Source organism: Larus michahellis, chromosome 2 (assembly GCF_964199755.1).
Source record: "Larus michahellis chromosome 2, bLarMic1.1, whole genome shotgun sequence".
Classification (NCBI taxonomy): domain Eukaryota; kingdom Metazoa; phylum Chordata; class Aves; order Charadriiformes; family Laridae; genus Larus; species Larus michahellis.
Window position 1 is genome coordinate 92,649,439 of NC_133897.1, and position 14,573 is coordinate 92,664,011.

The 14,573-nt window shown below is 40.6% G+C and overlaps 1 protein-coding gene across 2 annotated transcripts in view; it reads right to left on the reverse strand.

Moving 5' to 3' along the window:
* ADCY2 (adenylate cyclase 2) overlaps positions 1–14,573 on the reverse strand; it is a 226,179-nt gene that overhangs the window by 174,244 nt on the left and 37,362 nt on the right. The window lies entirely within an intron of this gene.

Sequence of the window (14,573 nt, forward strand, 5' to 3'; positions counted from 1 at the left end):
ATGAATTAAAGATGACAGGATTAAAACTTAAAAACAGGCCACTATAAAAAGTGAGGCTTTAAGTGGCACCTTTTACAATCATTGCTTCTCTAAAAACAGCTCTCATAAGGGACAGCTAACTACATTTGCAAGGCTGGCAATATTTGTCATCACTGTACTGAAGCTGAATAAAAAGAAAAGATAATTTATGTATAACCTCATCTATTTCTAGGTGAAATTATCATTATTCCAATTATAATTTTCTTTTTACCACAAACGTAATCATTTTTATCCCTGAGAAATTTTTAGTGTATATAAAAGCCATGCAAATGTTTCTTTTCCAGATCAAGTCATTTTCATTTACACCTTGATATGAGAGAATATGTTCTCTACTATACCACACACATATTCTTAGACTAAGGAAAACCCTCCCGGCCCCTGGCACCAAAGCCTAAGAGTACTATGTCCAGTGATATTAGTACAGTTATGTGCAAGGACTTTCCCTCCGATCGCATCCTACAGATTAATGGCCTAAAGGATCAAGTTTGCCAATTCCTTTCACTCCTATCAATGTCACTGGAATACATCAGTTTTCCCTGGCTGTGATGCAAAATTATAGAAATGACGTACTTCTTTTTCAATAATTTCCTTCCTCTTCCTAAGTCTTACCAACATGAGAGGTTGTGGTTTTTTTCTGTAAACATACAGAAACTATGCCCTCTGGAGTCAGTGTATCTTTATCAAATACAAAAAAAAACAGAGTAAAGTAACTTGAATTTTATCACAGCGCATATTCTACAGAAAGGGAAAAAAAAGGCACTGTTCTTCTGTTGCTGCCACATTCTGACAGATGTTTCCATGCTACATAATGAGGGAAAAAAGGGTACAATTTAATGCAGATGGGATTGAATGGGACTAGGAAATGTTGAGAATGCAAGAGTTTAAAGTCATTTTCCATTCTCATGTATGAAAAGCCAAATCACTCATGCCCTTTGAAACTTTAGTCAACCTGTTTTACAAGTTTGACTTACCTCAGAATGGTAGTCAGACATCTTAGATGCTAGCCACTGTTCATGAAATAATAATGCTTTTTATCCCATGATTTTCTTTTACACTAACAGCAGAACAGAAAATCTTGTTGGGGAAGGAAAAAGTACAGGCTTAATTCTGTTCTCACCTGGTTATACTAAGTTGGTAGCAGTGGGGTTATTTTTGATATACAATGGTATGAGACCAGAATCAAGTTCGATAAGTTAGGAACAGATTTGGACTCAGGCAGTAAACCCAAAATTTCTAAACTTGATCATTTTTATGTTTTATTGACTTTACATGTTTCGGCATGTTCATTTAACTTATTGCAGTAGCTAGGCAATAGCTAAAAAAAATCTTGGAGAAACGATCAATAAGGTGAAATTGAAGCTAGGAGAGGCACAGCCCCCCAAAACTTCAGAATGCAAATAAGTAGAGGTGAAAATATTTAAGTTAAAATGTTATCAGATAGGAAGAAATTATGTTATATGTCTAAAATGCATGAGAAATCACACTGCACGTTAGCTAAAGTGTGATTTTATCAACAATACTAGTCTTTTGCAATATTTTTTTTTTTCTTAAATCCACTTAATCTTTGTCCCATCCTTTTCTTCCACGCCCACAGACTTATTCACGTACTTAGGATTAGGCACTGGAATAAACTAAACAGTAAAACGGTTTCTGCAAAACTGGTCATTTTCAGTATGCTTTACCTTCTCTGCCTTCACCCTTCACACTTCTTCCCATTACATTTTGGAAATACTTAATGAACCAAACATTCCAGTCTTGCCTCACCAAAAGAATCACTGATGATTTGCCAAGAAACCGGGGAGCATCAGTGCCGTTTCTGAAGTGGAGCCTGAGAGGCAGCCCACTGAGCTGGAAATGCTTCCAGAGCTCCACCTTGATCGAGGCTACCTCTGCACTGCTCAGGTAAGTAATAATGTTGAATGATTTCATCTGTCTTGCAATATTCCATGTACTTTGCAAAAAAAAATCTTAAACATATTTGACAGAGCTCTGCGCATGCTATCACAAGTGGAAGCTTGAAATGGGGGAGAATTGGTAGGTTTTATAGCTCCTACGCAGCTACCTAGGATGGGTTATCAACATCTAATGTCACAGTTCAAAGGTTCAATACATTTGATCCTGCTAAGGATAGACAGAGGCTCTGAGCAATGATCAAAACCCAGGAATCTCCCTTTTCAAAGGGTACTAAATAAGAATTTTTAGCCTGGCTGTGTTGTTCTATGTATAAAGAAAATGTCTCTGCATTTTCAGTGTAAGAATATGAAGGAATATGATGTAAAAACATTCCTCTCTACTCCCAAATGCACTACCCTCTATTCCCAAATGCACTACCCTCTATTCCCAAATGCCTGCCAATGTCATAAAAAGTAATTACAGAGACAGACAAGATGCCAAGCCTGCAGAGCAGCCAGGCATCCCTCTTCCTGGGTGCTGTCCCTCCTTGGTGATGACATCAAGATTTTGCCTCTTCCAGTCACTGTTTGGTTTGGGTTTGGGGGAGAAGTCGGGGGTTTTGGTTGACTGTCAGCAGCACAAAGGTGGATACTCGAAACAGTTAACTCTGACATAAAAACACAGGGAAAACCCTCAGACCTAATCCAAGAAGGTGAAATAATTTGCTGAAAAGAGAAGGAGGAAGCTGGTAACTGGGAAATAACTGTAATGTTACCAGGCTATGACACAGTAAATACAAAGAGAAATGCACATGCTTTTCATGGCAGCATGCTGGACCTGGGCTACTGAGGTTTATAAGCCCTTCTTTTTATCTTTTTGTTGCAGGCAAAATGGTCTCGACTTGTGAGACTTTTACTTAATAAGTTGACAGCTAATGCCAACTTCTGATCACTGCTTTGGTTATTGGAGAAAAAAAAAGAACATGAACAACTAAACCAGCACTGCCCTGGCATGGGTCACCCACAGCCACTGTCCCTTGGGGGTGTCCCTGCCCTGCTGTGGGTCACCCATGGCCACGGTCTCTTCAGAAGGGCGCCCATTTGGGATGAAGCACCTTGTTCCAGGAGGACACCTCCAGCCACACATCCCATCGGCAGCCTCTCCTTCCCCGTGTCTCCCCCAGAGCATCTCCCTGCCTGCCACTCTGGGGGCACTGCATGCTGCTGTGGCTGGCACGTCATGGCGGGGCCCACACCAGTTTCAGAGCTGTCTGGACCCCGCTCTGGACAGCACAGGGCACCCTGAAGCCCCCACTGCCAACCCCTGTTGCCTCTGCCCCATACACTTCCCCAAGCCTCTCCGTCACGTGGTGTTATCTTCTGAGTTTCGGGTATTGTTAGCTTGCTGCTTGTAAAGAAAAAAAGAAAAAAAAAGTGTCTCCTGTCATCATTTATATATAATCGTCATCATTTATATATAATTGTTCTCATTTATAAATAATTAAATGTGCAAATGCATATTTACGAGAGTCCATAGCTCTGCTAATGCTTGAATTTATTTCTAAGTAAGCCGGGTAAAAGTTCTCACGCGCTTTCCCACACAAACCTATCAGACTTCTACAGCTGTTGGCACTAGGCAGAAGAATTGTTTATCACGTGGAAAATGCCTGCTCTTTTAAATACGATGCAACACAGATACCTCTGCATGAATCAGCAGAGTGGAAAAGAAATCTAAACACGACAGAAAGACTTCCATTAAGGCCAGGAAAGGAAAACAAAGAGTGATAATAATTTAGTTATGAGGCTAGAAAAAGGTAATAAATATCACTACACATTCATAGCGCTACTGAGTTAAATAAAAAATATTAAACCCCAGTATTTTGGAACATTCCACTTCGACACTTTTCAGCGATTTGTGTTGCAGAAGAGTTTAGAAATGAATGAGCACTGGGCAGGCAGAAGTTTGCACCCAAACCGAGCTCCGCCGCGGTTCCTGGGCTCTGGATGTATTTGTTTCTCATTCGTAACAAAAAGCTCCTCCTGCTGGATTGTGTGAGTTAGTCTCCCTCCCAGATGAGTAATTCCACATCGGAAACCCCGTACTACAGATTTACAGAGCAGCAATATAGACAACTAGGGCATCGATGTTAAAAAAAGACCAAGTAAAGCTAAACTAAGCTTTGCTAAGCAAAGCAAAGCATAGCTGAGTATATATTCCACAGTGGCAAAGCCACAGTTCTCATTCGTGTCACTCAGTAATTACAACAAGTGCCCAATAATGCTGTAGAAACAAACTTAAAAGAAATCCGTTTGACTTTTGAAGGTGAAATACTCTATCAAGGTGCCCTTGGTTGTCCAGAAACCCTGAAATCAGCCATTAAAACAAGCAAAAGTCAAAATGACTTTCAAATTTTCCTTTTGATCTTGGTAAATCAGGAAATGAAACTCCAAATAAAAATTGCGTTGTTTACAAAACTAAGTCCGTTTGATTACATCAATAACAAACGAAGAAAATAATTTAAAACTTTGTTGTTTTTTTTAATGGCATTGTTCCTTTAAGGGCTTCCTGTGGAGAAACTAAAATCTGCTGCTTTAAGCACTTCTCTTAGACAAATAAGTAGGTCCACTGGCCTTAGAAATAAAACACTTCACACCTCCTGATGTGTCATTAATTCCATCCTCTGGGGAGGTTATGGTAAAATAATAATTAATGTACTGCCAGAAAATGGTCTGAGATTTAAGGCCGTTTCCTTAGCTACCAATTGATGTGTTAGTTATTTTCCGTTTATTAAACGTGTAAATCAATGGTCACTATTTTTTAATGGGGATAGTAAATAGCTTTTTGATTTAAACCGCCAGCTTTAAATCTGGACCCACATCTCCGCTCAATAATAATATTCTCTTGAAATGCTAGCCCATATGTCAAACAAAAGCCTCGAGCATAGATTCTGCTTTTATTAAAAGGATTCTTCTTTTAATTTTCCTCTATGAATTCTAACTTTTTTACAAGAACTTTCAAACCGCATAAGATTTGCACTTTCATCGGTGACTGTTCACTTGATACTCCAACCCTTGAAATCTTGAGGAGAAACTTGCGTTCTTCTCTGAAGAATAAATGTAAGGCAGTAATGTTGGAAATGTAGCTAAAGTTCCCTAGGAACAGTAATACAGCATTCTCTCCCTTACACCTTTCTCATTGCTTTTCTCTTTTTTTTTTTTCCTTTCTTTATTTTTAGATTTGCAAAGCAAGGATAAACAAAGACACCGCTCTCAGAATGCCAGGTTGTTTGGCACAATTAAAAGTACTTCCAGGGAAATGTCACATCACGGTAAGATTAGTTACCAGCAGCACATAATATGGTTTCTTTCCTGTTCTCATTTAAATCATTTCACAGTAAGTTACTATGTCAAAGGCTTATTTAAGATAGGTGTTACTGTGCCGTAGTGGTCAAAAATTTGGCCTCGAATTTTCTGGTTTTACTGCTTAACAGAATCCAAACATCTTTTTCTCTTTTTTGTCTTCCTCTAGGACCCCATTTACCAGTTGTTCCCTGACAGAAATGAGAGCAGTGACAAGAAGACACTGCTACAGCATTTCTAGTCTATTTTGTCTTGTCTCTGACATACTTCCCTCTTCAAAAAAGCTAGCAAGCCTAAATAATACAGAAGCACTGTTAAAACCTGTGGTTCTGCAGAAAAAAGACCCCCTCCACACAAACTGTGAGACTAGAAGCCTGGGGAGAAAAGAGCCTTCAAGAGTGAACAGAGAAGGAACTGGGAGGAGGGAAGCAAAGGGCCTTGAGGGTCACCACTCCACCTTCTTGAATGTGATCCTCTTCATTCCTCAGGGAAAATCAGAGCAGCAGCTTCCCCAACGCTGACGATTCAGCAGTGTATTTACATTTTGGCGGCAGCAGCAGTATAAAACTCACCTCCCTGAGCCCTCAGTCCTCTTCCATAGCATGTCCCCATGCTAACGCATGCAAGGAAAGCTAGTGGACAACCCCCCCAGAAATGTCCTTTTCAGGGAAATCCTCTTGTGAGGTGGTAAGAATATTACAGTGCCTCTGTATTGTTAAAAGAAGACAGAGTGCTTGCTGGACTGAAAAGGATCCTCCAGATAACCTGATCCTTTTCCTTATTTACACTAACTCAGTGAATGCTTGCATTATTGAAGCTAGAGCAGCTGCCTGCTACCACTCAAATGTGAGAAGAATCAAGTTGTGCAGGACTGGTGAAACGTTTTCTCAACATAAATACCAAGGTTTTGCAGTAGTCCTATACTAAAATACGTTTCCATTTACTATTCCAGTACAAATGCTCTTCTGTAACAGCAGTTGTAACTCATGATGCACACGTTAATGAAATGTTACTGTTATTTTCATCAGAATAGAGTGCTAATAGGATGTAAAGTTCTATTGATGGTTCATTTTCAAATTGCTGTCTTCCATAGATGTCTTCTGAGAATAAGGAACTAAGACGCAGCATCCAGAGTTACTCATTCTGCCAGCAAGCTCCCCATTCATCTCTGCCAAGAACAAACTCGTTCTGATGCAAACGTTCCTCTTACTTCCACTCCTGAGACAACGTGTTACCTACAGCGTACGGCAATCAAGAAAAATTGTGTGTTGGTTTACTTGTGAAGTAAATACAAGTCACTAACCACTGGGGAGTTTGCTTAAACGTGCTGCATGCCACCTTTCTGGTTTTTGATGCAAGGCTTTATGTTTTGTACTGTTCTATGAAAGGTGGGAAAAGCATGAACAATGCAACGGCATAGTGTTGTTGCTCATTCGCAGGGTAGGGAATTAAATAGGGCCTTTCATCCATCCAACTAACAACTTTCCCTGTGTGGCAGTACTGTTGTACTAGCATGCTTTGTAAGCCTGTCCTTTGAAAAAAGACCTCTGGAAGAGAATGAAACTTGATTTAGAAGGAAAAATGGTCCCAGTTGTTGGGGGCTTTTGGTGGGTCTTTTTTCTTATCAAAAGGCCAGGCTCTTTTTGCACATCCTGATTACTTCGCAAATTGTCCTTTCCCAAGCACATTCGTACAGTGTCCTTGCATCTTCAGGCTCAGCACTGTACACACAAATCTTTCTGCTGCCAAACCGAAGATAATCTTTATCTCTTATTGTTTGTCCTGCTTCCCAAGCACTCAAAAAAAAAAACCAACCCAAAAAAACCCCAAAAAAACCCAACAAAAAAACCAACCCACCCCCAAAAAAACATTAAAAAACAAACCCAAAGACCAAACAAACAAAATTGTCAGATTGGCTTTGCTTCAGACAGAAAAAGGCTACTTTCCCCCAATTTCTGGTTTACTCACATGCAGATTATACCCTGTTTTGTCCTAGCTCTCTGTCTGCAGTCATCAAGACCAGACATTTTTTATTCTTAGGTAAAAGCTAGGATTGTCTGATGCTAAAGTCTGTGTCTGTTTTATTGAGAATCGTAAGACATAAAAATTAAAAATACTTATATTCTCTCTTCTTTCTAAATTTGACTTTTACTTCCTTTATTTATTTACTTAAAAAAAAAAAAACAAACAAAAACCCACACCTTTTTTCCAACTGTCATTCGCAGATTCATAGAATCATAGAAAGGAAAGATCTGGAAGGGACCTTAAAGATCACCTAGTTCCAACCCCCCCGCCATGGGCAGGGCCACATTCCAATAGACCAGGTTGCTCAGTGCCACATCCAGCCTGGCCCTGAACACTTCCAGGTATGGGGCATCCCATCTTTCTCCCCAACTCCAACAAATGAAGTTTCTTCCCCCTTCCAGTGCTCTCTTCTACTGAAGGAAAGCAGAATTTCCTACTTCTGAAAGTGACTTCTCAGTTTACGATACCAACTCTGAAGACAGAGCTCAAGCAGCACGTCTGGAAAAACAGCTACTGGGCATGCACGACACGATGTACGCCAGTGTGAAAACTGCCATGCTGGTGGAAGAGTTGTGCACCCAGAGCCTTCACACCCTACCTAGGAAGATAAAGCCATTGCTCCTGGTAGAGCACTCTGCAACTCCCGTCTTCCCCATGTGTCTGGATTTCCTCCCAAAGGAAACGGCAATGTGGAAAGAACGATACGCACCCAGGTCTTGTCAAAACATGCTGTTCAACCAGGATTCAGTCATGGGTGTGAGGTCTACAAGGCGTACCACACAGTAAATCAGATACAGTCTCTCAGGCCTGAATGATATAAAGGCTGGCTTGAGTTCTCTGTCTCTCTCTCTTTCTCTGGGGCCGCCTTCTTTCTGAAGAACAGCAACAACAAAGACCATTTAAGAAACTGTTACACAACGTTGCAATGGCCAGTTGTTTGTCAGAAGCAGGGAGAGTAGCCTCAAAAGAGCTTTGAACAATCTGAACTAGATAACACTGCTAACGTGATGGTAAACTCAACCTGTTGTCAAAATGAAACTCTGACTTCTTAAAGACGAGACTAAAGGTTCAAACACAGGAGGGCCCAGGAGGTCCACCCAGGATGGGAAGGGTTTGAGGAAACATACAGGGAGAGAGATGATAGCTCGTCTCCGAGGCAGACAATCAATCCTGTAACACACCTGCAGCCAGCCGCACCGTATCAGCTAGCCAAGAACAACTTCAGACCATCAGCCTACGGAGCCGTACAAAACGGGGAACAAACCTTCTCAACACCGCCAAACAGCCAAACGTACCAGCTTCAGAAACTCAAAGTTCTACCCATTCAAGACTCAGAAAAACTTATTTTGGAGAAAAAATAGCTGTGAAAATTAAAAAAAAACACTCACGTGGTTACACTATGTAGAAACCTAAAATGTACTGAATATTTAAGCAATGGAGATTTTTCACCTAGTAATTAGAGTTATAAAAAACAGGGAGTATTATGTGGCACATTATTTTTAAGTATCCCGCAGACCATACAGAAAATGTCACATCAACTTGCCTAGGTTTAATCATGTGAAACCTCCTACTAAAGTTCTTATCAGCAGTAAAAACACCAGTTATAAACCCATCCTCCCCTCACATATGAAAGACAGCTGTCCATCGAGACTACCAATTTATTCCACCCAAATCTGGAAAAAAATTAACTCTGCATCCACTGAAAATATTAAAAACTCTACTTTCAACAGAATTCAAGCAATGATAACCCTAAGATAAATACAGTACTGACATCTGCTACACTTCTGCTTCCCTTCCATTACTACTGCCAGTTAGGATCACACCATTTCTCAGTAGGACTGATGCCCTGCAGCACTCATTTTTCAACATTGACAAAAAATAGGTAACAAGAATCTGTAACAGATAGATCAGTTTTCTTCTAAGTAAAAGAAAAGCAAAGCTCAATTCTTTGCCTGATTCACATTTACATAATCAGGCAAAAAAGGATTGTTTTCTGTCAAGTAATCCATATGATCTTGAGATGATTTGCTCAACAGAAGGGAAAACCAGGTTTTCTCTTACCCCTTATGCTAGCATGCAAATGAATCAATGAACTATTATATGTAAAATTTCATGAGGATATTCTCATTAGAAGCCATATTTTGCAAAATAATAATTGTTTCCAAATGAGACACTTCTTTTACAGGCTTTCCTACAAGAACAGGAAGATCTAGTGCTTTGCAGAAAGCTCCCAAACATCTTTACAGTGCAGGCAACATATTTATAGGGATGGCTTATCTCACAAAGCCATTACTCACCTATTGGCAATTGCAGAGACCAAATTCATTCCCAACTGTGAAACATCCCCTAGCAACTTCGCATTTACATATGGGAAAATACCATTGAGATCATATCTAAAAATTTTAAACTCTCCTAAGCCCATCTTGGGTTTTTGAAAAGACCTATGCACAAGTCATCTTCTACTCTTTATACAGGGATCACAAGCCATGCCGATTACCCGTAAACTTGAACAAGCTGAGAAATGGTAATATTTCTGCAGAAGCAGAGCATATGCATAACATGTTTGCATATTGATAATATGAGAGTTTTGGGGAAAAATTAGTAATTATCAATCACGCAGGTAGAAATAAAATTATGTTACTGATTTGTTCATAATGAGTTCTAAAATAGTTTTTTCACCGGTCCTGGTTGTTCTTTTCCTCCATCAGTGTCCCCTAGATTTAAATCCATATATACGAGCGACAAAGTCAGTCTTACCCAGAAACATACTGAACTAACACAGTTCTCTGTTTATTTTGCCATCTGGACTGCAGCTGCCCAGGGTGAATGAAAAGATGCCTGTCTCTCATAAATGTTTGCTGTTGGTGTAACTTCTTTCACTGACCCTGTTTTCGAGACTAAAGACTTTCATCTCTAGTATAGCATCTTTCAATATGGTATTCAACCCAACAAAGCCACAGCAGTGTATCAGTCTAAACACACTTGGTGTCTGGCCTTCAGTGCTCATGAAACATGAATTTAAATACAAGGTGAAATATCTACTTCAAAGCCAGTCATATTTTACACTGGTCTTCTGTTACAGAAGAATTCAGTCCTTGGTGCTTTGGGGTTTGGGAGAGGTGGAAGCTACCATCTTAGGAGCGATTTAGTCTCTCAGTTTTACAAAAGAACATACATAAATTCAGGCAAAGCAATGACCCATACGATTTCTCTAAACAATTCAAGTTTCTGAATGCACAAAATCCTTGAGGAAGTGCCCGGGAACAACTCTATTTTAAGGCTGTCATTCTAAAATCGGCTTCAAAAGATATCTGCAGTCCTGTTTTTTACTCTAAAAGCTGATGTTTAAAATCAGTTAGAAATTTCAGACAGAATAATTGTTTAACCTTCATACTTTTTGGCAGTTTTTGCTTGCTTTTTCTGTGCACTTCTTAAGATAAAATGTGTTCTTGAAGAAATCATTCCTTGGCAGTCCTGTTTTTCATTACCGACCAAGTTATCTGCAAGAAAATGTCGCTGGTCCTGCTAAAGCAGGAATCTCAAATACATCACATAATATAAAGAGGGTTTTTTGAATGGTTGGCTTTAGTATTCTTTATCAACAGGTAAAATAATTAAATGGATGTGCAGATAAAAGTTATCATACATAAAACCTCTTACATTATAATAAAGTGTATGTGCTGCGCACACAAACGTAACTGGGCTATACAAGGGGGCAACTACAGAAGACAAACCAAGAAACGGTAAAAGGAGAAACCAACCATACCTAGTCCTCATTCAACGACATTTTCTGCCTGTTTCATGCAGGGTTTTTTCCTAAAATAAGCACATATTTGTGTTGATTTGCGAGCACGTAATGCCTCATTTGTGATGATCTTCAGGACCTATGTATGACTTAGGAATTCTGGTCAATTCTATGTCAGCATGCAGCTTCTGCTTAAAAACTGTAAGCCAAAAAGGTCTCTCTGTCATGAGAGGCTCCCAATAGCATCCAATAGCTAAAGGGCAATTTCAAAGCCTCGACTTCTCCACTACTTCAAGCAACAGTGGTTATGATAAGAGGAACCAGGATTTTTCTCCTACCTCCTAAGAGGAGAATGCAGAATGGAATTTCCCACCAAGGCAGAGAAATAAGCCTGGGAATTTTAAAGATACCTGGCATTAGACAGAGGATATCTTTGACTCTTTTTGACAGCTTTCAGATTCAGATATCTAGAAATTATCTAGACATTACGTATCTATAGAGATGGTTAGATATTTTGAATTTGAAAATATGCAGTTGTACCTACCAGAGGCTGTAAGGAATTGGGACGAGAAGATGGGAGGATTTGATGCTAACCCATCATGCTTGCAGTGGCAGAGGGGGAAGAAATCACAACTGGGAAATATGGGAAAAGCAATGTCCCCTACTTTAAATGACAAAGGACTTGTGAGCACACAGTGGAAAATTCTGTCTTACACAGAATACAGCTACCTGGTGTTTGAGGTAGGTAGTTATTTTAGAATTACTGAAAGCTCTGATAGGTTTCTTTATCCTGATACTATTTTCAAATATTTTATTTAAACACATGCCACATACTTTATTTTTTAAGGAGCACAGAACAAAGTCCAGGTGTATTCCCCTAATGAGAATATGACTATGAAATGAAAATATGAGTGTTCAATCTTAACTTTTCATCTGCTGAACTCCTGACAAATACAGAACAAGGGCTCCCAAACAGCGGATGGCACATAAACATTCCCAGGTTCCTAGAGGTGCTGCTACTGTTGCCAGATGAAGCCTTCAAGCAGGAATGCTTTACAAACCCTGGTCTAGGGCTTTAGAAACATTGTTCTATAAACTATACACTCAAATTGGCATCTGGAACATCAGCTGTTTTCCTCCTGCATCAGACACTGTCCCTGCTGTAGCAATTCAGGCGGTGTTACCTGAGGCAGCACAAACAGCAAGACTTTCTGCTAAGCATCAGTTCTTTCACATGGGTAAATCTACTAACCAAACATAACTGAAAGACGTGCAAAAGATTATTCTAGTCTCCATTACATTGATTTCACAGCAGCATAACCATTAGGATGCTTCCAGATTAATTTCTGATGTGGTATTTTGCTGATAGTTACTGGATTGGATTTAGATTTGTTCAGTGATGAAAATGAGAATTCAGAAGTACTCAAATGAACATTTAGAAACACAACGCGGGGGATGGTGGGTGGAGGAAGATCTGAATATGTGCCTGCTTCATCCCATTTATCCTGCAGTGCTGGTGTATCTCTTTGAAGTGCTGGTATGGGGGAAGAAACTGCATTACCCAAATACCATTTACATAATCAGTTTTTCCACACTTAAAGAAGACATTTCTCTCTGTTGTTACTTTAATTTGTTCCTTGTAATCATACACCTGTGACAATGAACGTAAAAGCTATGTTAATTTCCTCCATCCTTTCTACTTCAAAAAAAGAGGTCACCTCTAGCAAAGCAAGCATTATCTTTATGGCACTGACAGAAAAACTGCACACTGACTGGCAATTCATTATTTGTCTTTGAATCCCTTACCTATCGTTGAGAAGAAAGCGATCTCTAGCTACTGTTTACAGTTCTGAAGCTCCAATCAAGTACAGATATCTAGATACATATACATCACATATCTATGCCCAGGTTCTGGGGACCACGTAACACAAAATAACGTGCATCTTCATTTAGACTTTTGTTGCAGCTGAAAACAGAAAATGCACCTACATGAAGATCACATTCACAAAGTACACCTGAAGTTAAGGCTCTGATGCATCTGACGGAAGCAGTGGGTGCTGCAGACCTGTATGTATTATTCCATGCATGCGTTTGTTATCATCACTGTCCAGCATCAAGTGAAGGCAGATAAACAGAAAAACTCAGTGGGTCATACTGTGTAATGATTGGATATTATCCTTACATTCACCGAGACTATACTGGAAGTATTCATTTGTGTCGTTTTTTTAGGTTTCATAGCCTGGATTCAGGGAGGGAGACCTTCAATTCAACCAAAACTAAGTAGAATTGCTTTCTGTGTGTTGATACACACATTAATGTCAGCCTTCAGAGCATTTCACCAACCCTCCATAGCCCCGTGTTCTCTCCACCAGCGGTGAGAACCCATCAGTGCTGGTTAACACTTAAAAGAGAGGCAGAGAAAACAGCTCCAGGACTGTGTGTGCTCTTCTCCCACTGCAATATCTTTAGACTGAGCACCTGCTGCTGTAAATCCTACTTAAAATTTCCTCTGCTAGGAGACACAAACACCAGGCTCCCCATCACCCCTCTCTGCCATGCCCTGCGGCCTGTTCCCCACTGTGTCCTCGGTTCACCATGCACTCTCTCCCACCAGCCACCACTGGGCAAACCGGTAGCACACAAGGCTCCTTTGTGCCAGACAGGGCTGGTGCAGCACAATGCCGGCCTTCTGCACAGGAGGGCATGGAAGAGGAGAACAGGTCTGTCTGCAGGGGCAGACAGCAAAAAGGTACCCCATTTCTTGGTCCAGATAACAATTCAAGGATCACTGAGGATAAAACATGCACTCCCTTTTCTCATTGTACTGATGGCACAGAAAGTCATTATCACCATCCTTGGACCTAAAACATCCTGCCTTCTCCATACCCACTGTCTCTCACATCCATATGGATTAAGCACTGGAACAGGCTGCCCAGGGAAGGGGTTGAGTCACCGTCCCTGGAGGTGTTTAGAAGACGTGTAGACACGGTGCTTAGGGACATGGTTTAGTGGTGGACTTGGCAGCGTTGGGTTAATGGTTGGACTCGATAATCTTAAGGGTCTTTTCCAGCCTAAAGGATTCTATGACTACAACTGTCCTCCAAATAACCAGCTGCACAGATGTGCGTCAGACCAACCACTCTGTTCCCCAATGTGTCAGTTTACATGTCTTGCTACAGGCAAAACTATGCTGCAGGTGAGCAATCGCACCTCTGATAACCTCAACCAAATGGGAACACACTGATTTCTTTCTTATCTGTTTTCCCACGCTATTTAATCATTTCAGCCAACACGGTGAACGCATCTCTGATGCTGCCGCAAAGGCTCGTCCAGCTGGAAGAGCTGCCAGAGATGGCTCCTGATCAGCAGGCTGGCAGGTAGGCAAAAACGGTGGCAGTGGCAGCAGCATCCCCAGTCGCACAACATCGCTGCCAGGTCGCCAGCCCTTCTCGAGCTCCAGCAGCACCATGGGGTCCTTCCCCATCCTGTCCCATGCAGGCTTTGCATGCTCT